The following is a 27790-nucleotide window of genomic DNA, read 5'->3' as shown; positions in this document are numbered from 1 at the left end:
CCTAGGTCTCTAGTTTTCAGAAATGCAGAGGTTTGGTAGGTTTCCCTAGGTGGCGGCTGAGCTACAGGCCAAAATCTACAGGTAGGCACTTTGCTAAAAACAGGTCTGTTTTCTGTGATGTGTCCACGTTGCGCTTTGGGGCGTTTCCTGTCGCGGGCGCTAGGCCTACCCACACAAGTGAGGTATCATTTTTATCGGGAGACGTGGGGGAACGCTGGGTGGAAGGAAATTTGTGGCTCCTCTCAGATTCCAGAACTTTCTGCCACAGAAATGTGAGGAACATGTGTTTTTTTAGCCAATTTTTGAGCTTTGCAAAGGATTCTGGGTAACAGAACCTGGTCCGAGCCCCGCCAGTCACCCCTCCTTGGATTCCCCTAGGTCTGTAGTTTTCAGAAATGCACAGGTTTGGTAGGTTTCCCTAGGTGGCGGCTGAGCTACAGGCCAAAATCTACAGGTAGGCACTTCGCTAAAAACAGGTCTGTTTTCTTCCAAAATTTTGGTGGTGTCCACGTTGCGCTTTGGGGCGTTTCCTGTCGCGGGCGCTAGGCCTACCCACGCAAGTGAGGTATCATTTTTATCGGGAGACTTGGGGGAACGCTGGGTGGAAGGAAATTTGTGGCTCCTCCCAGATTCCAGAACTTTCTGCCACAGAAATGTGAGGAACATGTGTTTTTTTAGCCAATTTTTGAGCTTTGCAAAGGATTCTGGGTAACAGAACCTGGTCCGAGCCCCGCCAGTCACCCCTCCTTGGATTCCCCTAGGTCTCTAGTTTTCAGAAATGCACAGGTTCGGTAGGTTTCCCTAGGTGGCGGCTGAGCTAGAGGCCAAAATCTACAGGTAGGCACTTTGCTAAAAACAGGTCTGTTTTCTGTGATGTGTCCACGTTGCGCTTTGGGGCGTTTCCTGTCGCGGGCGCTAGGCCTACCCACACAAGTGAGGTATCATTTTTATCGGGAGACGTGGGGGAACGCTGGGTGGAAGGAAATTTGTGGCTCCTCTCAGATTCCAGAACTTTCTGCCACAGAAATGTGAGGAACATGTGTTTTTTTAGCCAATTTTTGAGCTTTGCTAAGGATTCTGGGTAACAGAACCTGGTCCGAGCCCCGCCAGTCACCCCTCCTTGGATTCCCCTAGGTCTCTAGTTTTCAGAAATGTACAGGTTTGGTAGGTTTCCCTAGGTGCCGGCTGAGCTAGAGGCCAAAATCTGCAGGTAGTCACTTCGCAAAAAACACCTCTGTTTTCTTCCAAAATTTTGGTGGTGTCCACGTTGCGCTTTGGGGCGTTTCCTGTCGCGGGCGCTAGGCCTACCCACGCAAGTGAGGTATCATTTTTATCGGGAGACTTGGGGGAACGCTGGGTGGAAGGAAATTTGTGGCTCCTCTCAGATTCCAGAACTTTCTGTCACTCAAATGTGAGGAAAATGCGTTTTTTTAGCCAAAATATGAGGTTTGCAAAGGATTCTGGGTAACAGAACCTGGTCCGAGCCCCGCCAGTCACCCCTCCTTGGATTCCCCTAGGTCTCTAGTTTTCAGAAATACACAGGTTTGGTAGGTTTCCCTAGGTGGCGGCTGAGCTAGAGGCCAAAATCTACAGGTAGGCACTTTGCTAAAAACAGGTCTGTTTTCTGTGATGTGTCCACGTTGCGCTTTGGGGCGTTTCCTGTCGCGGGCGCTAGGCCTACCCACACAAGTGAGGTATCATTTTTATCGGGAGACGTGGGGGAACGCTGGGTGGAAGGAAATTTGTGGCTCCTCTCAGATTCCAGAACTTTCTGCCACAGAAATGTGAGGAACATGTGTTTTTTTAGCCAATTTTTGAGCTTTGCAAAGGATTCTGGGTAACAGAACCTGGTCCGAGCCACACAAATCACCCCATCTTGGATTCCCCTAGGTCTCTAGTTTTCAGAAATGCACAGGTTTGGTAGGTTTCCCTAGGTGGCGGCTGAGCTAGAGGCCAAAATCTACAGGTAGGCACTTTGCTAAAAACAGGTCTGTTTTCTGTGATGTGTCCACGTTGCGCTTTGGGGCGTTTCCTGTCGCGGGCGCTAGGCCTACCCACACATGTGAGGTATCATTTTTATCGGGAGACGTGGGGGAACGCTGGGTGGAAGGACATTTGTGGCTCCTCTCAGATTCCAGCACTTTCTGCCACAGAAATGTGAGGAACATGTGTTTTTTTAGCCAATTTTTGAGCTTTGCAAAGGATTCTGGGTAACAGAACCTGGTCCGAGCCACACAAATCACCCCATCTTGGATTCCCCTAGGTCTCTAGTTTTCAGAAATGCACAGGTTTGGTAGGTTTCCCTAGGTGGCGGCTGAGCTAGAGGCCAAAATCTACAGGTAGGCACTTTGCTAAAAACAGGTCTGTTTTCTGTGATGTGTCCACATTGCGCTTTGGGGTGTTTCCTGTCGCGGGCGCTAGGCCTACCCACACAAGTGAGGTATCATTTTTATCGGGAGACGTGGGGGAACGCTGGGTGGAAGGAAATTTGTGGCTCCTCTCAGATTCCAGAACTTTCTGCCACAGAAATGTGAGGAACATGTGTTTTTTTAGCCAAATTTTGAGGTTTGCAAAGGATTCTGGGTAACAGAACCTGGTCCGAGCCACACAAATCACCCCATCTTGGATTCCCCTAGGTCTCTAGTTTTCAGAAATGCACAGGTTTGGTAGGTTTCCCTAGGTGGCGGCTGAGCTAGAGGCCAAAATCTACAGGTAGGCACTTTGCTAAAAACAGGTCTGTTTTCTGTGATGTGTCCACGTTGCGCTTTGGTGCGTTTCCTGTCGCGGGCGCTAGGCCTACCCACACAAGTGAGGTATCATTTTTATCGGGAGACTTGGGGGAACATAGAATAGCAAAACAAGTGTTATTGCCCCTTGTCTTTCTCTACATTTTTCCCTTCCAAATGTAAGACAGTGTGTAAAAAAGACGTCTATTTGAGAAATGCCCGGTAATTCACATGCTAGTATGGGCAGCCCGGAATTCAGAGATGTGCAAATAACCACTGCTTCTCAACACCTTATCTTGTGCCCATTTTGGAAATACAAAGGTTTTCTTGATAGCTATTTTTTACTCTTTATATTTCAGCAAATGAATTGCTGTATACCCGGCATAGAATGAAAACCCACTGCAGGGTGCAGGTCATTTATTGGCTCTGGGTACCTAGAGTTCTTGATGAACCTACAAGCCCTATATATCCCCGCAACCAGAAGAGTCCAGCAGACGTAACGGTATATTGCTTTCGAAAATCTGACATTGCAGGAAAAAGTTACAGAGTAAAACTTAGAGAAAAATTGATGTTTTTTTCACCTCAATTTCAATATTTTTCTTTTTCAGTTGCTATTTTCTGTAGGAAACCCTTGTAGGATCTACACAAATTACCCCTTGCTGAATTCAGAATTTTGTCTACTTTTCAGAAATGTTGCGGTTTATGGGATCCAGCGTTGGTTTCATGCCCATTTCTGTCACTGACTGGAAGGAGGCTGAAAGCACAAAAAATCGTAAAAATGGGGTATGTCCCAGTAAAATGCCAAAATTGGGTTGAAAAATTGGGTTTTCTGATTCAAGTCTGCCTGTTCCTGAAAGCTGGGAAGCTGGTGATTTTATCACCGCAAACCCTTTGTTGATGCCCTTTTCAGGGAAAAAACCACAAGCCTTCTTCTGCAGCCCATTTTTCCAAATTTTTTTTTTAAAAATGAAATTTTCACTGTTTTTTGGCTAATTTCTTGGCCTCCTTCTGGGGAACCCACAAAGTCTGGGTACCTCTAGAATCCCTAGGATGTTGGAAAAAAAGGACGCAAATTTGGCATGGGTAGCTTATGTGAACAAAAAGTTATGAGGGCCTAAGCGCGAACTGCTCCAAATAGCCAAAAAAAGGCTCGGCACAGGAGGGGGAAAAGGCCTGGCAGCGAAGGGGTTAAATAACTTCAAATTAGCATTAGCATGTTGGGCTTCATGCAAAACATTTTGCAAACACGAATTTGGAAAACATCTCAACTATGGCCTCTGTCAAAAGAGCAGTTGGTACCTAGAAAGAAAGGCAAACAGACAATTACAATTTAGCATCAGATAGTTACCAATCCAACAGATCAGCAAACAGCGTCAGTCTTCGTCCTCAGGACATCAGTTGATTCACCCTCAGCAGAGATAGGACGGGCAAAGTCTTGATATAGCATAGCTAAGGAATAGGATCTTCCCTCATATGGAGGAGAAGTAAGTATCAGGTAAGCACGGGTAAAGGATGGTTTAAAGTAATAAGACAAAGCAAAAGAGTTAAAGTCTCTGTAAGGTAAGTGGAGTCTCAAAATTTCTGCTTTCGTCTCTGCTCTCTCCCCAACTCCTCGGCTCATTCCATTAAATCAAAACTGTCTAATTTGCCCTTAACTCCTCATTGGATAACAATTGGTGCATCGTTATCCCTGTCCAATAATCCTTCATGCATTTTGCCAGAATTTTCCACAAACCACAGTTCTCATGTCGAGGATTGGTCCATGTTATTGACATCTTCATTGGTTGGAATGTCAGATAAGAAAAGTTACACTTTGCACTCCAGTCAGTGTCTCCATTGTTTTCTCCTACTCTAGTAACCTTGCACCTGTTACGAATTACACTGTTGCATTCAGCAAGAACGTCTCCTTGAACAAGTCGGTTCTCATGAGAAAGAATTTACTACGGCTACACACATAACTTCTGGAAAAGTACAGCTTCGTGTCCTTCAGGAAAAACATCACATTACACGTTAGAAAAATACAGTTTAATATGAGACCAGGCAACTAGGCCCAGGCCCTTGCTAAGCTAAGACCCTAAATTAATAAACAACTTGTAAAACATAACTCTAATTATGATGTGCTAATACAAATTCAAAACATTAGTACATAGTTAATTCTGAATTAGCAACTTTCATTAGTCTTCGTATACATTGGTAGCCACTCCCCGTGGGCACATTTCAAACGTGTGCATTATTTCTACGTTAACACATTTTCTATGCAGCTTTATCACACAATATATTGCAAGCTTTTCATGTTAATATTGCTTTTTAAAGACACACTCCAACAATCCCTCCTCTGATGACTCTTGTCATCACACAAAACCTTTCCCACTAATTTTACATCCTACAATTCCCTCAACTCAATTTCCGCCCTTACTGGCTTCCCTTTTGATTTTGCCCTATACAATTTTCCCCTTTGCCTTTCTTCCCTCCTCTTATTATTTTTCGCCATCTTTAATATTATTCTTTTACTAATTGTACATGCCACCCACAATCCAAATAGGCAAGCTATAACAATCAATATCCCCTGTATTATTTTAGACAATATCCCATGCCAAATGTTACTAAGCCAATTTCCCACTGAAGCAAATCCTTTCCCAACCTTTTCCCAAACACCTGGTTCTTTCAAATCCTTCAAGTCTGTACTATCCCTAGTCAAGTTAGTAAGCATACTTCTAATCTCATTACTATTATCTGGTATATATGCACAACAATGACGCTCATTAAGCATCTTACAAACTCAGCCATTTTTCGCTAAAAGAATGTCTAAAGCAAGCCTGTTTTGAAGAGTCATAGCCCTCTCCGCAGCAAGTTCAGTATCCATCAGGAGTATAGCCCCTGAAAAATGTGTCAGCATGTTATCCACAATAGTAGACAACTTTCGAATCTTTATGGAGTTTAAGATAACTCCCAGTGAAGGAATTATCGACCCTAATATGTCTCCTACTGCACCAGCAGCAGATTCTCTCTTCTGTCTAGTACGATGTAATTCAGACAATTTCAGAAACCTTTTCAAATCGTCAAGTTGGTATATCTTTGGGAAAACTATCCCCAAATAACATATCCCATACCATCCCTTTGGAAGGTAAAAAGCATTAAGTCCACATATGTAATAGGTCCCTCGGATCGCTGGATCCTGTCCATTTAACATGAACGTCCATTTACTCTGAAACAAAAACACATGCTTACATTCACTCATTCCCACAAACACACTGTCATAATATGATTTCAGCCTAGATATTCAAAGCTTTTCTACGTGTAATGCATCTAAAGCTAACTTCCCTTGTTCTCTAATTGCACCATAACCTTCACTACTAGCAAAAGCCCGCTGCTGCAGTCCTTTCTCTAATTTACCCTTTAATGCCCTTCTCCTATCTTCTGTGTGATCTAGAAAGCTTTTCTCTACAGGTGTAAGCAAGCATGTCAAATTATTACAGTGTGCATAATATGTACTAATTGTTAATGTAGACTCAAAGAATCCTTTAACTAACTTTATACTATAGTATCTAGCTACCCCACTCAAATCCTCTATTATAGGCACATAAGAAAACACAAGGTCATAGTTTGAGTAAAAGTATTGGATCTCTTCCTAATTATAGAATCTTGTTAGTAACAGACTACAGCTTATCCCATATGTCAGTGGCAGACTATGATAGGTAACTCCCTCTTGTACAGAAACAGGAATCTGTGTGCACACAAAGCAATCCTTCGCATCCATTGTTTCAACATACTTACTCAGCAAGCGATAGAAAACGTTAGTGGAAAGTTCCCCTTTTGCGTTAGTTCCCTCATGCAAATATCTTGTATCCAACTCAAACCTCTCCGAAGCTGTTAGTGCAGTGCTAGTTTCAGGAATTGTAGCATTGTTAGCCTCACTCTTATCCATTAGTGTCATACCCACAACCACAACCATAATGAATATCACACACACAACACCCAAACCAACACCCAAATATTTACAACGCCTACTCCCTCTATTATCCTGACTAGTGTTAGCCATGATCTGTAAAGAATCAGAAAGTGAAGGATGGTTAATTCAAACAACAGAGGACAGTCAGAACGAATTTTCTTCTTTTTTTTTTCTCGCAGCAGAGTCAAACAAGCGAAAGTCTTCCTTCAACAATTATTTACAGCTTTCAGTTTCACTCCCAGGATCCTTGTCAATTCAGGTTAGCAGCTTGTCAAAATCAGGTTCAAAGTCAATTCACGTTTTAAAGTCTCATCCGGTAAATTCTCAGTCTCTTTTCTCAATTTTTTCTTTAATTTAATCTTTACACCTATTCAGTCTCTTCAGCCAGACTCAGGTGCCAAAGTATTGACCTGGAATTTTTCGATCAAAACAAAATACCAAGAACTCTTGTTGCCATTCAGCTGTCGTTAATTCTGGCCACTTGTCTCCTTTCCGTATCTCTCCGGTCTTCATCTATCCTGTGGCAACCCTTCGCCCTCTCTTGGCTCTACAGTGTTTTCTCTTGATGAACCTGCAATCCGCTCAGGAGTAGTTTGGACACTCTGACTCTCTTCCACCTCAACTCCTTCGCCTTCTGGGTCTGTCAAATGCTCTAGCTCATTTCCATATGTGTCTGCTTCTGGGAGAACCTCCCTCTGATTAGGCTCTCCTGCTGCCTCAGTTGAGATAGGCTCACCGTCACCCCTCTGGATCTCTTCTCCCTCGTCTCTTACTGGAGTGACCAAGCCGTCCTCAGCGGGCTTTCCTTCTGTCTCAGGTCCCCTTCGATCACTCTCCGGCACTGAGACTTCCTTCTCTGTTGTTGGTACTGTCGCGTGGGCTCTCATTATCCTAAATGAGACTACTGGATTTCTAGGCAGCAGGATCGATCACGGTGTGGGGGACTGAGTCGGACCCACGTGTAAGGAACTCTGTCACCCTAAATCCGGTTTTTGCTCCGGCTAACTAGCAGTGCCTCATTTCTCCCAAGGGGAAGAGACGATTGGGCAGCCGAGCGCATGACATCTTTGGAACTTCTCAGGGAAGTCGTGGTCACTCAGATCCAAACCAACTCTCTCATTTACAGTATGATCTCATATACAAATGACAAAGGCAGTATAAGTTTTATATAATGTTTTAATAAAACTACTGCATTTTAGATAATAAGGCGTGAGCCGCAATAACCAGAACCATACAACACTGTAGGATTGAAATAGTCACCAGGAGAGTAAAACATAAGAACAAAGCTATCATGGTGTCTAATAGTTTCTACTCTCCCTCTGCTTGGTCTATTTCGAGCACAGCATGTTAAGCTTCTAACTTGCCTTTCTGAATCCCTGGGGAGACATCAGCCCTCATACCTGAGCAAAGGCCTGTGATCTTGGTTCAGCATCTGCAATGAGGCAGTCAGGGTCTAGTTGTGGTTCCCTGGTCGGAATCTCCCTCTCGCGTGTATTGGAACAAGGAAGTGTTTTTATAACTAACATGTCAGCGTGATCACAAAATGTCCCTACGCAGAAATGCCAAAGACTAAACTCCTACCACGTCTATCGGCAATGTACCAGACTGTATCCTTGACTGAAGCACAGAGTGAACAGGAATGTGTTATGGAGAACTCCAGTGCTGAAGTGGGCTAAACAGTGTGATATGAATAAAAAACAAGACCGTAGAACTGGCTATTTGAAAAATAACAGTACGAAGCCTAATAAAAAGCATTTAGAGCAAAGTGCACAGAGGCTCTAAGCTGCAAGCAAATGAATAAAATACATCCAGGGCAAAGTGCACAAAGGCCTAAAGCCTGAAGCTAATGCGCAAAGGATACGTAAAACTAACCACACTACACCCTCCCCTTGTCGGTAGCAAGTGGTTCCAATAATATAAAAGTATGACCCAGATATAAACAACACTTAAAAATATATATACTTCGACAAGGTCAGAGGACAACAAAGTCATAAATTTGGGAAGCATGTGACAATAAAGCCAAATACAATATAATGTCAATTTTCGAGGGGGAAAAAAAATCCAATTGTCAGACAGAAGCAATAGAAAGCAGGAGCTCCTCCACTTCGATATATGTCAATATCGGAAGATCCACGCCACAAAGTACCATGGAGCAGGTGTGTTCCAAAGCCCCAAAACCATTCAGGGCGGCACCCCGTGTAGGGCCTATGAATGAGACAATACCATCTTCCTCCAGGAAGGGAATCTCATAAACTGCCTCACGAAGCAAACGCAACCGTAGTGCACAAGTCTGGGAATGAGCCCTAATCGGGAACATCAACAGATCAGTTTCGACCACTGGAGGGCGCTGCAGTGAGAGACAGAAAGCCAGTGCATGTTCAAACGAGCACCAAAGGCACCGAAACACGTGTTGCACACAATCCAAAACTGGTCGGAATGACAGAGACCAGTCACACTCCAAATGTCCCAGGAGTGTTGCTCCAAAATGCTGCATCATGCGTTCACGACACAGCTGCGCTGACGGGAGCAGCAATATAGGATCTCGTCGTGGCGGGACAGCCATTGCGAAAAAAGAGCAACAATAGCAAGACTCCAGCCAACAAAGCCAAAGTAATCGGGAAACCCCCAAATATGCTTCCGAAAATAGAGTGTATAGCCAAAGGTATCAAACCGAATATGGAAGAGAAGGTGTGAGCAAAACCAACACCAACGGCTTTGAAAAAATTTGCAATTCCAGCAGTGCTGGACGCATTAAATATACGTCCCACAAGTTCACCAAAGTGACTCGGAAAGTTAGTATTCAAAAGGGGCTGTATTTCCGCTGATGACCTTGCCACCTGTAGTGCGTAGGTCTCGCTAGCAGATGTAAGGGCCACATGCTTTTGAAACAATAAAGCCTTCAGTCGACTCAACTTGTCGAAATTAACCTTGGAAGTAGCAATACGAGGCCAGATGTCCGCTACCTCCCTAATTTGAGTGGGGGGAAACAACACATTCCCGCAGCACGTAACGGCCTTGGTGACAACGACAACGTAAACTATTCCGGCACGCATGCCACAGCAGCGTTCGCTGCTATGAACAATGTAACTGCTGTTAGAAAGCACCTGGAAAGTGTTTTTAATAACCGGGACTGGAACTCCCTTCAGATAACAAGCTAAGTTAGCAATCGAAGCATTACACGCTCCGTGCAAGGACAGCTGTTTACAAACCATGGAATGGCCGACAGAAGTTTCGCATTCACTACCGCTAAGAAAAACCTCCCTCAAACCATTAATACATCTGTATAGAAAGGGAAGCTCCCACACCTCGTGTATGTAACTGTCTCCCAACCGTTCATATCTACCCACCGGAATGTGCTTCAAACAAGAAGTAAATTGCAGAGTGGAGATAGGCAGATTAATTACCCCATGAATCAACCACTCAGCTGACGGAATCTCAGCAACCGTGAAAGGCAGTTTTTCCAATTTTTCAATATTCAACATGACATACGTCGCTTCCTTTTTCGCCATCAGCTGTTGTTGACGAGTTAAATTAAAGGAGACAAAGATCTTTCTGGCACGAATGTGCTGCCACGGAACGCGACCTGCCTTCAAGGTCTGAAGAGTCCAACCCAGCTGCATGATGGACCGCGTCTGACTCTGCCCATGATATAAAGAAGACATATCTGATTTAATAATGTCTATAGCAGAGGAAACGATGCTGTCAATTGTGTAAACACGGTCAGAAAGGGTATGCATGCCATTATCCACAACAGACAAAGCCTGCATCAGGTTTTCCTGATCAATTTGCCTCAACCGGGCCGCTGCCTCCTGCTGTGAAAGCTTCCAAATCTCATTATATACTTCGTATAAAAATAGTTTCTTCCGTGGTACCTTAGGTCCTGACAAAAAATCTTGTAAGTCAGTATCATTAGACAGTAACGTGAGATGTGATTTAACTGCATTCAGCGTGGACGACTTCAACCATTGCTGACAAAGCTTTCCCACGCTGTATGTAGTTATGATATCAGCATGTTCTGGTGAAATGTAACGAGGGTCTGCCCTACTAGTCCTGAACCCCCCTGAAGAGGTGACAAAACGTTGATGACACTTATTAGTGTCTACAGGCCATAATAACCACCCGCCCGGATGTACCAATGAAGTGTTAAGCGTACCATTCTGGACCCAGTGTGTAAACTCACTAAACGTAGCATTAACATATCGCTGCCAATTGTTCAATTTGGAAGGGACAGGTATACTAGGCAAATTTAACTCTCTAATCGTTGCCAAGCCCAAACAGCTAGTCTGTTGTACCGTGTCATTGAGGAAAATCATCTGCACAGGGATAATACATGCTCTAAATAATGTGTCCCTGCCCTGCATTTGCCAATTTTTCGTTCCCCAGACACTTTTCAAATCAACAGTCTTAAACCAATATTCATACCCCTCAACCGAAAGTTTAGACACAAACAAATTTGAGTATAGTAAGTTAGTATCGGTCAATAACATTTGCTTATTAGCATACGGAGTAACTTTAAAATAGTAAGACTTAGCATTTTGTTGATTATTCCCAGAAAAGTATGCAAATTTATCATAATACATTTTTGAACTCCCCTGTGGAGGAGTTGGGCAATGTTCCCATTGCACATAATCAAATATGGACTTAGGGCTACTTGCTTTATGAATAAAGTGGTGTACATAATAGTTGTAGCAAAACATGTCACCATGATTATCTCTAAATAGGTAAGCATCTTCATCGTTATAGACAGTATAATATTGCAAGTCTGTCAGCATAGAATCTACTGTCTTCACATCCCAATCATCAGAAACAATGCCTGGTATAACAATATCATTCATTGATAACTTGAGGACATACGGTATTTGAATCAATTCAGTGGGACCATATATATCAAACATTACTTTATCCCACACAATCCCATCTGGAATCGGTATTGCAGAAATGTTTACATTGGACAAGTCTCTTCGAACCATATGAGACGAAAAATGTGGTTTTAACACAGTCTCCACGTGCTCAAGGTCAGATCGTTCAGGAAGAAAATGACCATGTATTACTAGAAAAAAAGTAACCACAAAAAAAGAGTCATAACAGCCATAAAAAGCCACAAATAGTTCCAAGGAAAAACAAAATATGTGCGTTTAAGCCAACACAGCAGCTTACGTGGACCTCGGACTGAAGACATCGAGGACGAGGAGCCGGATACTGCATCATCAGTGTCGTTGAAGCAGCCAGAGGCAGTTCTTGCAAAAGGTGCAACTGTGAACAAAGAAGCAGATGGAGGCTCTCGCCTTGGCACACTATAAACCACATGTTCAGAAACATCAGTAGAACGTACAGCAACTTGATCAAAAGATTCCAAATTAATCGTTGTCTGTGGAACAATCGCAAGATCATCTTCCACCCTCCCCAAGCTCGGAGAGGAAACAGCGTCGGTGTAAATCACCTGCAGCGGGACTTCTTCCCCAGTAGTGAGAGGGACTCCGGAACTACTGGGTGTCCCTCTTGGTCTGCTGTGCAGAATCGGCCACATGTTGTAACTTGACATTATCAATGGAAACAAAGCGATTTCCTTTGGCCCCTTGCAGCGGCGGTAAAATCACAGTTCTCGTGCCGCTAATCCCTAACACAGGGACAGGTGCTCGATAAGAAGGACCAAATTCTTTCTTTACTGCGACATTTTCACGCACTAGATCCCCAATCCTGGGTATCCAACCAGTAGGAGTTACTGGCTCATCCTTAATTCCTGAGGAGGCAGCACTTGCAGAAGAGTTATCTTCACGGAATTGTTGTAAATCCTGCAAAACAGTGACACGATCATTTATGTCAAAGGGCGTATCTGCCGCCTCCACACCAGGACCATCTAGATCAGGAACATACATTAGTGTTCTAAACAGGCCCTCATATGAAGTACGACCCCCCAGTGACCTTCTAGGCAAGTTATTAAGTGCTCTTTGTACTCCATACAGGTGGGCTAGCCAACTACGACCCGTACCTATAACCCTGGCCGTTAATGATTAATTTAAATCACGATTTAAACGCTCCACGACAGAATTTCCCTCGGGATGAAATGGAGACGAGAATTGGAGTTGGACCCCCAACGAAGCCATGGTGTCCCTGAATGCCTTAGAGGCAAAAGCAGGGCCCTGGTCCGAATGAAAAGCCGCAACTGCAAATGTATCGACAAAGATGCGCAAATCTTTAATAACAGTCCGAGCGTCAGCCGAGCGTTGTGGCCAGACCCACACAAATCTGGAGCACGAATCTACAGCAACCAAGATATATTTGTATGCACTGTCTGGGGTCAACGGACCACAATGATCCAAGTACACACACTGTAAAGGTTTGTTTGAAATTAGAAGGGGCATCTGCTGCGGGCGTCTAGCCGATGAAGCTTTAATTTGTTGACAAACAGCACAACAAAGGACATATTGCTTTGTCTCTTTATAGAGACCAGGCCACCAGTAACGAGCCTGTAAAAGCGAAATAGTGGCAGCCACACCAGCATGTGCAGATGCCGCCCCTTCATGTGCTGCAGAAATTAATCGAGGTCTCTCAATTTTATTTGATAAATCACGTACACCAATGCCTGGAATATTAACAACAGCATTGAACGCACTACTCAAGCAGTAACGATACTTAGAAGGAAATCCTTTAGGAAATGGCGTGCCATCAGCCGTACCTTGTATGGCAGCCGAAATCTCTGTGTCTGGTTTGGAACTCGAACGAGTCACTGCGGCCACAGTGGCAACAGCCACTGCCGACTTCGCGGCTTCATCAGCCAAAGTTTTCCCAGCAACGTGTATCCCAACGCACTGGTGTCCAAGTGTATGCACAACATGGACCTTAGGAAGCGTCTCTTTCAGATCCGCAACCTTACCCCACAACAATTTGTGTTTAATGGTGTTGCCCTTAGAATCTCTGAACCCATTCAACTTCCAATAGTGTAGATATTCATTGAAAGACTGAACACAGTAGTAGGAGTCACAGACCAGCAAGGTTAAAATCGCCGGATCCGCGTGCTCCAACGCTAACAATAGAGCTTTGAGCTCAGCCAGCTGTGCTGTGCAATCTCCCAAGGTTTTAGTATAAGTATGTCGGGGGGCAGAACACTTTCCCCTCCATAGTGCCGCTCACCACCGCACATGCAGCAGAATACTGTTGTTTAGTCCCAACCGCTGGTTGCGCAGAGCCATCGGTATACATGACCACCTGATATTGGTCAATAGGCAATGTGCCAGCAGGAACTGGGTACTCCATTTCATATTGAAGAAATTCTTGAGTCTGCAGTTTAGGGTCAAATATGTAATCTACATCAGTGGCTGTCAAAGACGTAGCCCATTGTATCCATCGCGGGTGTAAAGCTTTCGAATTAGGGACACTCGCTTTTGTAACAGCCTCTAAGGTCGGAATCGGGGAAACGACAATAATGCGTTTGCCCTGGGCAAGAGGTCTTTCTTTAATCACAGCCATATGTACGGCAGTGAGTATTTTCTCAGTTTGCGCAAATCGTTGTTCTGCAGCAGAATACAAGTGGGACTTGTATGCAATCAGGACTGTCTCACCCTCATTAAAGGTGACATATGTAAACCCAACAGCCCCAGGTATCACCCTGATGACTAAATGTGTCTTATTGTCCTGTGTGTGTAAGTGTTTAACTGCTAAGAGATCAGTCTGAAAATCTTGTAGGATATGTGTATGCTCAATCGTCCAAAATCTACTCGAAAAATTTGGGCGAATCAACTCGTATAAGGGTTTTATACGCGTAGCATAATCAGGAATGTAAGTTCTGCCAAAATTCAGAAACCCCAACAATGACTGGACCTTCCGAACCGTATTAGGAGGCTGCAATAAAGCACATTTCTCCAAAAAATGTGGCGCTAAGCTCTTGCCCTCACTCTACAACTCATATCCCAGGAAAATGACGCTGAGGAAGGCAATCTTCGATTTCTTAAAATTAAACTTATAGTCAATTTCAGCAAACCCCACAACAATGCGCGATACACGCCTTAGATGTTGCAGAATCTCATCGTCTGTCAGATATATGTCATCAACATATGATAACGCTTCAGGGTCCAACGTGTGCAGAATTTCAGTCACACGAGCCGAAAACAGTCCTGGGCTATTCTTATACCCCTGAGGCAAACGACAAAACTTTTTCTGAGAGCCAAATGCACTGAAACTGGTATAGTCCCGACTTTCGGGCGCTATATTTTGGCAGAAAAATCCATTCGAGATATCTAACGTTGTTTTGTATTTTTTACGCACTATATTATTCATAAGCGCTGCGCTATGTGAATTCTGTATTGCATATGTGCGTGTAAGACCATTTAAATGTCTGTAATCCACCACTATCCTATATGAATGGTCCGGTTTAGCAACCGGAAATAAGGGATTATTCATCGGCGAGACACAGGGCTCAATTACACCCTGGTACTCCAATTGTGTAAGAATATTCCTAACCGATGCCCTTGCTTCAAATTTGATAGGATACTGCGGCTGCGGCTGAGGTTCGCCCTTTATTGGAATTACATGATAAGGTGATTGTCTATCCCACCCCACATTATTTCTATATAGAGCGGGGGCCTGTGCAAGAGCCCATAATTTACTATAGGACTCTGCTAGTTCTCTCAGAACAAGTGGTGAGAAGGAAGGTGCAATAACCTCTTCCCCCACTGGACAGTCGCGAACAAAGTCAGGCGGCCAATCTTGTTCGGCCAGCAGAACATCATATGATTTTACCACATGGTCCCAAAAGATGGCGTGTATAATGCGGTCAATGTCCCCTTCTAATTGCAGAGTCACTTGATATACTCTATCAGGATCAGAGACTCGCATATCCGCCGTTTCGACTTGTATGAAGTCATCAGTTGCTTTCACCTCCAGATGCTCTAGAAGACTCCGGCGAACTATTGTGACCTCTGCCGTGCTGTCTAACAGTGCCAACGCCCATGTCTTGTTCGTCAAGAGAACTCTCTTCTTGAGCGGCATGTCTAACTGAGACTGCTGCCACTTTCTTCTTTTTAAATTGCTGTTTTTGTTGCAACGGTTTCTCTTCTTGTTTAATAACCTCTGTTGAGCGTTGTGAATCCTGTCTTGGTTTCACGTACTCCGTTCTCCGCTCTGACCGCCCACCTCTCTCACTTCTCTTCTCTGAGGAGTCCTGAAAGGAACGAGATTGGCGTGTATCAGTATATTGATATCTTTCAGGCGTCTTCAAAGTATCCCTATTCCTGAGATTATACCTATTCTGCGGGGTCTCCGGTTGCGGAGACTGTCCCCCATCTTTCTTAGGTGTTTGCTGTTTCTTTTCCCAGCGCTTTTTAGTACCCTCAGGTTGCTGTTGTTTAGTATTGTCTTTATTATTTTTACCCTGTAATTGGGGTTTTTGCGGTCTAGCCCAAAGGCTATCACGACCAATACTAGAATATGTTTCTGCAATTATTCTCGGGAGTTCCCGCTCTTGATTAATCTGTGGAACGTCCCGAAGACGCATTCGCACTGCTAGCGCTACTGCCTCTTCCTTGAGATTACTCAAAATAATAGAAGAAACTGCGGCAAAATTGCCCATTAACTGCATGCCCAAATCTAAGGCAGGGGCAGCCCCATATTCATCTTGAATTTGTTTAAGCACTTCCGGTAAATTAGCTAATGTCGGTGTACCGTGTGCCGTAGTGTAGAGCGCATCAAATACCGTGCCCCAGGTATTACAAAGGTCCACCGGAGGAACCATCCCATACGGCAAACACATCGTCAATATTCTATGTTTATCCTGAGGTCCCGTATGGGGAAATACTGCTTCAAGCGTATTAATTTTTTGCGCCAGCCAAAATGGAGTTTCCTCACGTTTAGCCGGCACCTTACCCATAACTGAGTGTACAGTGGCCGGACTGATACCCGGAACCACTGCCTGTGGGTGCGCTGCATTAGTATTTAATGCCTGCATTACAAACTGAACCAGTCTTCTGTATGTAGTTGCCAAGTCCATATATAAACGACGAACGTCAGCCACTGCCAAATTAGCAACCGCAGGTTATGGTGTGTAAGTAGCCAATAAAGGCCAGGTCGGACCATCATTACTCAGTGGACCTAACCTTACCTGTGCTACTGTGTGTGGGAGGGCGCCATCAAGCCAATTATGGTGTTCTTGATAAGATAAAGGTATCTCTAAGTATGCATATGCCCTGTACTGTCCAGGGACATTCGCAACAGTGTATTCGTGAAAAGTGTTTGTACCCCCATCAACTGCTGGAAATACGACCCAAGAATAAAAATGTTCTGTTCTATAGGCTGCATTGGCGTCCACCACAAAAGTGACTGGACCCCCCTGGACCGTCAGGCCATGTGCCACCAGATGTCCTGTGAGCGGTTGTCGCATATTGATTGCTATATTCACTACATTAGGATTCGCCATTTGTAAAAAATAGCACTAGGTCAGAGAAGGCACACCAATATTGGGGTTTTCCTTTTAAAGTTCAAGCTTGAACAACCAACCACTGAGTAATAGGATGTACCTATCCCGTGGTGGCGGAAACCCTCAGCCCCACGGACGTCTCCGCTTACGGAACCGAGGAGTCAATATATATATGAGACCGAGAGAGTCAGCCGGACCTATAAATTAGAGCCAGACCAATCGTTGGCGGCGCCATGTCGCGTGGGCTCTCATTATCCTAAATGAGACTACTGGATTTCTAGGCAGCAGGATCGATCACGGTGTGGGGACTGAGTCGGACCCACGTGTAAGGAACTCTGTCACCCTAAATCCGGTTTTTGCTCCGGCTAACTAGCAGTGCCTCATTTCTCCCAAGGGGAAGAGATGATTGGGCAGCCGAGCGCATGACATCTTTGGAACTTCTCAGGGAAGTCGTGGTCACTCAGATCCAAACCAACTCTCTCATTTACAGTATGATCTCATATACAAATGACAAAGGCAGTATAAGTTTTATATAATGTTTTAATAAAAACGACTGCATTTTAGATAATAAGGCGTGAGCCGCAATAACCAGAACCATACAACACAGTAGGATTGAAATAGTCACCAGGAGAGTAAAACATAAGAACAAAGCTATCATGGTGTCTAATAGTTTCTACTCTCCCTCTGCTTGGTCTATTTCGAGCACAGCATGTTAGGCTTCTAACTTGCCTTTCTGAATCCCTGGGGAGACATCAGCCCTCATACCGGAGCAAAGGCCTGTGATCTTGGTTCAGCATCTGCAACGAGGCAGTCAGGGTCTAGTTGTGGTTCCCTGGTCGGAATCTCCCTCTCGCGTGTATTGGGACAAGGAAGTGTTTTTATAACTAACATGTCAGCATGATCACAAAATGTCCCTATGCAGAAATGCCAAAGATTAAACTCCTACCACGTCAATCGGCAATGTACCAGACTGTATCCTTGACACAAGCACAGAGTGAACAGGAATGTGTTATGGAGAACTCCAGTGCTGAAGTAGGCTAAACAGTGTGATATGAATAAAAAACAAGACCGTAGAACTGGCTATTTGAAAAATAACAGTACGAAGCCTAATAAAAAGCATTTAGAGCAAAGTGCACAGAGGCTCTAAGCTGCAAGCAAATGAATAAAATACATCCAGGGCAAAGTGCACAAAGGCCTAAAGCCTGAAGCTAATGCGCAAAGGATACGTAAAACTAACCACACTACAGTACTTTCAGCAACTCAACTTCCTCATCAGTTGGACACGTCACCTTTTTCGTGTGACTGGCATTGATCCAGTTCAGAATTCCCGCACACTTCACAGCAGTGGTAGTCGTTAGTATCACTTGACATGGCGCCTTCCAACGTGGCTCCAAACACGTCTTCCTTACGTGTTTCTTGATGACAACCCAGTCACCAGCTCTCAGGTTGTGTCCTGGATCATTTATCAGTGGCAGGGTGGTAGCTTCCACCTGGTGAGAAAAAGAGCAGACCACATCAGCCAGACCCTTGCAGTAGTCCAACACCATATCATCTGTGATATTCAAAAGAACATTCGTAGGCACTGCGGGCAGTCTCATAGCTCGGCCCATGAGAATCTCATGAGGGGACAATCCTGTTTTCTTGCTAGGTGTATTTCTCATTGACATTAACACCAAAGGTAATGCATCGGGCCATTTCAAATTTGTGGCTGCACACATTTTTGCCATTCCCGACTTCAGGGTACCATCCACTAGTCCTGATGCTTCAGGGCGGTAACTACAATGCAACGTCTGCTCAATGTTCAATGCTGCACACAATAGCTTAACCACCTCGTTGTTGAAGTGACTTCTCCTATCTGATTCTAAAGAGATCGGAAACCCGAAACGTGGTATCAATTCCCTAAGCAGCAGCTTCGCTACTGTGAGACTGTCATTCCTGCGTGTAGGGTACGCTTCAATCCAGTGACTAAAGATACACACAATCACCAACACATATCTCAAACCTTCACACACGGGCATCTCAATAAAATCCAATTGCATTCTGCTAAATGGACCTCCAGCTCTCCCAATGTGGCTCAAATTCACCACTGTTCCTTTTCTCGCATTCATCTGTTGGCAGATGACACACCTATGGCAAAGCACTTCTGCAGCTTGTCTGAACTTCGGGTTAAACCAGTCAATTTTGAACAACCTGATCATGGCATCCCTCCCAATATGTGCTTGACCATGGTAAAACCTTGCAAATTGTGACAAAAGACTGTTCGGCAAGACCATTTTCCCTTCGTCTGAGACCCACAAATCATCTGGCCTTTGTACGCATTGCATCCTAACCCAAGAACGCTTCTCATCTTTGCTGGCACGTCCCTGCAACAATCTCAACTCTTCTAACGTATCAATCACCCTTAATGCGTAACCTGTGCATGTCTCATTTTCTGTTTCAGGCAACAATTCCCACTGATCCTTAAACGATATACAGTTCAATTAGCAAAACCTTGCGACTTGATCCGCATATCCATTTCCCATTGAAACAAAGTCTTGTGACTTCAGGTGTGCACTGTATTTCACCACGGCAATCTCATGAGGTAACTGAATCGCGTGCAACAACTCCTTAATTCTCTCACCATTTTTCACTGGCGAACCAGAGGAGGTCAAGAAACCCCTCTGTGACCACAGTTGGCCAAAATCATGGACAATTCCGAATCCGTACCGGCTATCACTATAGATAGTCACTCTCAGCTGGGCAGAAGCATGGCAAGCTCTAGTAAGAGCGACCAATTCAGCTACTTGAGCAGAATATATTCCTTGAAGCCAAGACGCTTCTAGGATACCAGAAATTGTACATACAGCATATCCAGCTCTCAGCACTCCTACTGAGTCTCTCAAACATGAGCCATCAACAAAGATAATTTGGTCATTTTCTTCCAATTGGGTATCTTTAATATCAGGCCTCGGTTTGGTGCACATTTCTGTTACCTCAAGACAATCATGTTCTACATCTTCTACATTTTCAACCTCTGTGTTTTCACTTGGAAGCAAGGTTGCCGGGTTCAACACTGTACATCTTTTCAGCGTTACATTTGGTGACCCCAATATAATCATTTCATATTTTGTCCGTCTTGCATTTGTCATGTGCTGCATTTTAGTACGGGTCAACAGGATTTCAACTGAGTGAGGAACCATGACTGTTATAGGATGTCCCATCGCTATGCCTTCACACTGTGTGAGGCTTTGTCCAACTGCTGCTACTGCATGCAGACAACCCGGTAAGGCTGCTGCAACTGGGTCCAAAGTAGCTGAAAAATATGCTACTGGTCGGTTTACACCTCTATGGACCTGTGTAAGGACTGTCAAAGAACATGCATCACGTTCATGACAAAACGGAACAAAATGCTTCGTGTAATCAGGCATACTAAAGCTGGAGTCCTGCACATGCTCTCTCTTAACTCAGTAAACGCTTTCATTTCCTTCTCTCCCAACACTATGACATCCGGCCCCTCTTTGACCGTCAGTCTCACCAATGGCTTGGAGATGACTGAGAAATTTGGGATCCACTGACGACAATAACCCATCATTCCTAGAAAAATCCTAACATCTCTCTGTGTTGTTGGTGGATTCATCTGTAATAGTGCAGTCACTCTTTCCCTGGATAACTTCCTCGACCCTTTCTCAATCTGATGACCCAAGTACTTCACCTCTTTCTGGCAATATTGCAATTTCTTTGGGAATTCGACACCAACTGTAAACCTTGTCCAGGAATTTAAAACTAAAGAGGAATTGGCTGTCCTCATGAAGAGGCACAGAAAAGAACGCTTGGGACAGATCAATTACTGTGAACCACTCTGCATCGCATGAAATCTGAAACATGATCACAGCTGGATTTGGCACCGCTGGGCAGCATTTCACCACTATGTCATTGATCTTTCTCAAATTTTGGACAATTCAAACCTTCCCACAAGGCTTTTTCAGTCCCATTATTGGTGAATTACATGGACTGCTCATCACTTCTTTCAAGACTCCTTGTTTCACAAAGTCTGCAATTAATTGCGCAACCTTTATAAGGACATCTTGCGCCATATGGTACTGCGGTATCTGGGGGAACGCAACATTTGGCTTCACACTGACTTTAACTGGTTCTACTCCTTTTATCAGTCTTACTTCTTTCCCTGTTCCCTTTCACACCTTCTCTTGGACTGTTCCCTGCAAGTCTGCCAGGAGATCAGCCACTGTGAACATCGGGAAGAAGTTAATCAGTGGGTATTCCTCGTCTGTAGTCTCAGTTTCAGGCTCTGACACCTGCTCCTCTCCTTCTTCATCACTGTTTGTCTGGTCCTCAATCCCCTCATTGGAACATGTGATTGAACACCTTGTCTTGCACAGCAAGTCTCTTCCCAGTAGGGACACAGGACTTGAATCGCAAACCACAAATCGGTGCAATCCCTGGAAAGTGCCAAGCTCAACCTGAACAGGATCTGTGATCGGGTTAGTCAGGAATTGCTTTGCTACTCCCACTACCTTAACTGTACGTCCCTAAAGGGGCAGTTTCGGAACCTCTGCACTTCAGACTGTAGAATGTGTAGCTCCTGTGTCAACCAAGAATGAAACCTTGTGACCCATTACCTTCCCCTGAACATAGGGTCCTTTCTGGTCTACCTCTAAGGACGCTGCAAGCCTACACTCCTCACTATCTGAACTCTCGTCCGACCATTCATCGTTTATTCCATTCTCACCATGCAATGGGTACTGTTGCACTGTGTTATTTTGACTCATCCTTTGACCTGTGACCTGTTGAGGAAGCATCACTTGTTGCTGTTCCATTGGCTCTAAAGGCACTTGCATTTGCTGTCTAGGTACCATGCGAACCTGCTGTTGCATTTGTTGTAACTTCATCGGCTGTATACGTGGCATCTGCACCTGTTGCATGGATTGAAAACCCTGCATTTGATTCACATCATTCTGAAAATTTGGATTTGGACCTCTCAGCCTCGGTCCCTTCACATTTTGAAATGAACTGACATCATTGCTTTGTTGAAGAACACCCTCCTGCACCATCATCGGGCACTCCCACTTCCAATGTCCAACGACCCCGCAAGCATGACAAGGTAACATCTTCTTCATTCCCTGCACATCGATTTGAACTACTACAGTGTTCAAACCTGGGCTTCGGTTCACAAAACCTCCTCGACCTCTACCTCTCACTTGCGCCTGAAACATCCCGTTTCCTTGCGGCTGTTGCACCATCTGTTGTAGATAACCTCCCTGCATCCCTGACTGTGCTGCCTTAATTTGCATCACCATCGCTTTCTCTTTCAACCTTCTCTGCTTTTACTCAATCTCGTCACGACAGTACTTCGCATACTGCAACACCTCGTCAATCGGCTTTGCTTGGCAGCAAATCAAGTGACTCTTAATCATCTGGCTAATCTCAGGTCTCAATCCTTCAATAAATCGCAACACAAGGTGATTCATATCCTTCGCTCCAACAACCTCTGTACCACTGTAGTGCTTGAACGCCTTCAACAACCTCTCATAATAGGCATGTATCGACTCCTTGGCTTCCTGAGCCGTCCGATCAATCTTTTGCCAATCAATATTCTTCGGCGAAACTCTCGATTTTTAAAAACTCAATCACCTTATAGTAATACTTCATCACCTCAGGAGACGGTACTCCTGTGATTCTGTCCCTTGCCGGTTCTTCGGTCGGCCAATCCACGCCCCTCTTGCACTCAAGCCACAAATCGGCTGGAACTATGGTCTCAAAGAAAGTATTCAGGTCTTCCCAAAGGCATTTAGAAAGCTTCACAAACCTGCCCGTCTGCTGATACCACTCTATTGGCTTCTCCCTCAGCCTGGGAAAATCATTCTTAAATGACAGAATATCACCTCTAGTCCACGGTACATGGACAAGAACCCCTCCGGCAGTCTCTCTCATTGGTAACATCTTTACCGCGCCGGTATCCGGTAAGGTTTTTGCTGGCTGCCCTATGCAGTCACTTTTCCTCTTGTCTCTTTTCTTCGCCCATCTGCCTTCCCACTTTTCTAAGGCTCCCCAAACTTGTGCATTCTGCAGTATCTCTTTAAGGTGTGCCTTCATCCCAGTAGACCTCATGTGCTCGAAATCCTTTGGCTCAAAATCTAACCTGTAACTCCTCTTCAGATGTTTGGTATTTTCTAAATCGATGCCATATTTATCTGCCAAGTTTGCCAACCTCTGGTGCACCCTGCTCACTTCTCTAGTTATCTTTGGACACAAGCATCTCAATTCTGCTTCTGTGTATGGCTCTAACCTATTCACTCCCATGCTCCCTTCAACAAGTTCATTTGCTTCCATGCCGAACCTCACAAAATGTAGGTGTTCTTCTCCTTCCGTTCTCCCTGCAGTAACAGGAGCAGTCTGTGGAGTATTAAGCTTGTCTAACCAGTCAGTCAGCTGTTGTGCTGTTAAATCTTGTAATGAGATATTCCCAGCCTGCGCTAAAGGTGTCTGCGGTATATTCACACTCGTGATCTGCGGAGTCAAGAGTCTCGAACCTGTCTGCCTCATGGTCTCTGGAGGAGCCCCAATCGGACTGAAGTCTAACAGGGACCTAAGTCCTTCAAATGTCGGTTCCACTGGAGTTGTTCCTTGGGAGCTTCCTAGGAACCCTCCTCTTGCCATCTCGTGAGTCATTACCCCTTGATCGCATACATTAGGCTTCGCCTGGGCATACAATGGTACTGGTGGACCAACTGTAATGGGCAAAGATAAGGCTGCTGGCGGCTGCCTGTTCCCCAAACCCTGTGGGGGACTAACTCCCATATTCTGGTTTATTACTGGTGCCATGTTTGACTGCGGTCCCGTGACCGAAGTACAATTCGGAATCATATGCTGCTGTACCTGGGGCAGTAAAGGTGGAGTGGGATCAGTCTGAATCAACTTTGGTCCTCCATATGCTTGCTCTGTTGGCACCATCAGATTCGTTGTAGTCTCTAAGATGGGGACATCAGGGTAAAGTCTCGGAACCTGTGGTGGCTGCAGCTGAGATTGCATACCGTGGGCAGTGGACATGCTAAAACTACTCTGCACCGGAACTGGTGTTGAGACAGGACTAACCTGTATCGGATTCGTTGCCACCTTCTCTTGGGACGCACCTGCAGGACATGTACTAGTACTCGGTCTATTGTCATCTATCGCATATGGCCGTGGTCGATCTTTCAGTAACTGATTAAGGAACTCATCATCGTCTGAGTCATCTACCTCTGACCAGGGCTTCCTAGCCTCTTTGTCTTTGGAAGGACTTTTGTCAGTCTTACAAGTGGCTTTCCCCCTTTGTCTTCACCTTCTTGAGCTATTGCTGGAAACAGCCTGACTCCGTCTATTGTTTCTCTCCTCCAAACTCTCTGTGCACTATCCCACCTAGCCTCCGCTAGTGTCTTTTCTGCTTTCCTCATTCTCCTTTCAAATTTCTGTTGCTGTTGTCGTATTGGCATCAGTTCTCAAATTGCTAACGCCTCAAACTGTGCTGGCCTCGGAGGTGGCTTTAGCTCATTTAGCACCCTCTGCAAATTTTCCAAAATCCTCAAATTGAACGTTCCATGCTCCGGAAACGCCAAACACCCTTCTTTTTTCTGTAGCTTTGCACCATTGCTTTAGCCAAAGACATGGCGCAACCCCCTTTTCCTCCAATACAGCATAAGCCGGTGTATCCTCCGGTGGTGTAACTTCCCCTACACTCGCTGTAATATATACGTCTCCCCTCAAAGTGCTCTTTAAAGCCTTGAAAAATTTCATTTTTACGCTTTTTATTTTGTTCACAATCGAATCAGGAAGTGACTTTAATTCCCAGAACTCTCTTCGCCTACCTTCTCTACCTATTGCCTCTCACGGACGGCTGCCAATCCGTGTGCGACCCTTCTCACTAACCAACCTATCCCAGCACGGCTCCAATGACATCACACACTGCGGCTGACAAAGTCTTGCGGCTTGTCTTCCCACTCTCAGGTTCACACAAAACTAGTGCAATATAATGCGAGCACCAACCAAAAACAAACTCAAATTTGCCGGTTTACTACAGGAAAGGGTAACACAATCGCTTCAGATCTTTACAGAGATTTTGCTTAGCCTCGGCCGCTACTCTCTCCTTCTCAGATCCCGCACTCGCAAGCAAAATTTGACCTGCAAATTTTACTCTCGACTTATCAATGGGTCATTCTAGTGCACTTTAGAACTCACCAAATCTCCATTGAAGTTTTCATTCACTCACTTTGACACAAACTCGACTCATCGATTTCACCCTCGACCTATTAAACCGTGCAAATTACAACATAGCAGGATCCGTACATCATCAACAACCACGTGGACAATTTTTTAGCACAAAGCGCCACACTCACATGAAGTTCGCCGACTTCCCTACTCTCATACTGCGGAGTACACCCACTAAAACATCATCATCTGACCTAAAATCCTCACAAACTTCACAATTCACCTGTGGTATGCATAAGCTGTGCAAGCGCAAAACCTACTTAATTCACACTATCACTAGAACGCTGAGAACATACTCAAGCTTCCTTCAGCAAGCTCCAACTTCCGGGAAAAGTAATTTGGGACTTAGGGGCACATCATCTCTCCTATTTGCATAATTGAAAAAGAATAATTTTCCCAAACCCAATTTTTCCGATACACCATGCTTACTTCCAAACCACTCTCATCAATTTCTACTAGACTTCTTGAACCATCAACTCCATCAATTCGTAATCCCACGTACTGGGGCCCCAAAGGGCCAAATGTAGGAGGCTGGACTGGCTTGTAGTGAGTACCAAGGGGTACTTGCACCTTGCACCAGGCCCAGTTATCCCTTATTAGTGTATAGGGTGTATAGCAGCATAGGCTGATAGATAATGGTAGCTTAGCAGAGCAGCTTAGGCTGAACTAGGAGACGAGTGAAGCTCCAACAGTACCACTTAGTGTCATATGCACAATATCATAAGAAAACACAATACACAGATATACTAAAAATAAAGGTACTTTATTTTTATGACACTATGCCAAAACTATCTCAGTGAGTACCCTCAGTGAGAGGATAGGAAATATACACAAGATATATATACACAATACCAAAATATGCAGTAATAGTCTTAGAAAACAGTGCAAACAATGTATAGTTACAATAGGATGCAATGGGGACACCTAGGGATAGGGGCAACACAAACCATATACTCCAAAAGTGGAATGCGAACCACGAATGGACCCCAAACCTATGTAACCTTGTAGAGGGTCGCTGGGACTATTAGAAAATAGTAAGGGTTAGAAAAATAGCCCACCCCAAGACCCTGAAAAGTGAGTGCAAAGTGCACTAAAGTTCCCCAAAGGACATAGAAGTCGTGATAGGGGAATTCTGCAGGAAAGACACAAACCAACAATGCAACAACGATGGATTTCCAGTTGAGGGTACCTGTGGAACAAGGGGACCAAGTCCAAAAGTCACAAGCAAGTCGGAGATGGGCAGATGCCCAGGAAATGCCAGCTGTGGGTGCAAAGATGCTGCTACTGGACAGTAGAAGCGTAGGTTTCTGCAAGAACGACAAGGGCTAGAGACTTCCCCTTTGGAGGACGCATCCCTCACGCCGTGGAGAGTCGTGCAGAAGTGTTTTCCCGCCAAAAGACCGCCAACAAGCCTTGCTAGCTGCAAATCGTGCGGTAAGGGTTTTTGGATGCTGCTGTGGCCCAGGAGGGACCAGGATGTCGCAAATTGCGTCAGGGGACAGAGGGGACGTCGAGCAAGATAAGGAGCCCTCTCAGCAGCAGGTAGCACCCGGAGAAGTGCCAGAAACAGGCACTACAAGGATGCATGAAACGATGCTCACCCGAAGTCGCACAAAGGAGTCCCACGTCGCCGGAGAACAACTTAGGAGGTCATGCAATGCAGGTTAGAGTGCCGTGGACCCAGGCTGGACTGTGCACAAAGGATTTCCGCCGGAAGTGCACGGAGGCCGGAGTAGCTGCAAAAGTTGCAGTTTCCAACAATGCAGTCTGGCGTGGGGAGGCAAGGACTTACCTCCACCAAACTTGGACTGAAGAGTCACTGGACTGTGGGAGTCACTTGGACAGAGTTGCTGGATTCAAGGGACCTCGCTCGTCGTGCTGACAGGAGACCCAAGGTACCGGTGATGCAGTTCTTTGGTGCCTGCGGTTGTAGGGGGACGATTCCGTCGACCCACGGGAGATTTCTTCGGAGCTTCTAGTGCAGAGAGGAGGCAGACTACCCCCACAGCATGCACCACCAGGAAAACAGTCGAGAAGGCGGCAGGATCAGCGTTACAGAGTTGCAGTAGTCGTCTTTGCTACTATGTTGCAGTTTTGCAGGCTTCCAGCGCGGTCAGCAGTCGATTCCTTGGCAGAAGGTGAAGAGAGAGATGCAGAGGAACTCGGATGAGCTCTTGCATTCGTTATCTAAGGAATCCCAAGAGACAGAGACCCTAAATAGCCAGAAAAGAGGGTTTGGCTACCTAGGAGAGAGGATAGGCTAGCAACACCTGAAGGAGCCTATCAGGAGGAGTCTCTGACGTCACCTGATGGCACTGGCCACTCAGAGCAGTCCAGTGTGCCAGCAGCACCTCTGTTTCCAAGATGGCAGAGGTCTGGAGCACACTGGAGGAGCTCTGGGCACCTCCCAGGGGAGGTACAGGTCAGGGGAGTGGTCACTCCCCTTTCCTTTGTCCAGTTTCGCGCCAG

Source organism: Pleurodeles waltl, chromosome 2_1 (assembly GCF_031143425.1).
Source record: "Pleurodeles waltl isolate 20211129_DDA chromosome 2_1, aPleWal1.hap1.20221129, whole genome shotgun sequence".
In the NCBI taxonomy this organism is placed as follows: Eukaryota; Metazoa; Chordata; class Amphibia; order Caudata; family Salamandridae; genus Pleurodeles; species Pleurodeles waltl.
The sequence above is the reverse complement of the archived record's forward strand: the minus strand, read 5'-3'. Positions refer to the sequence as shown.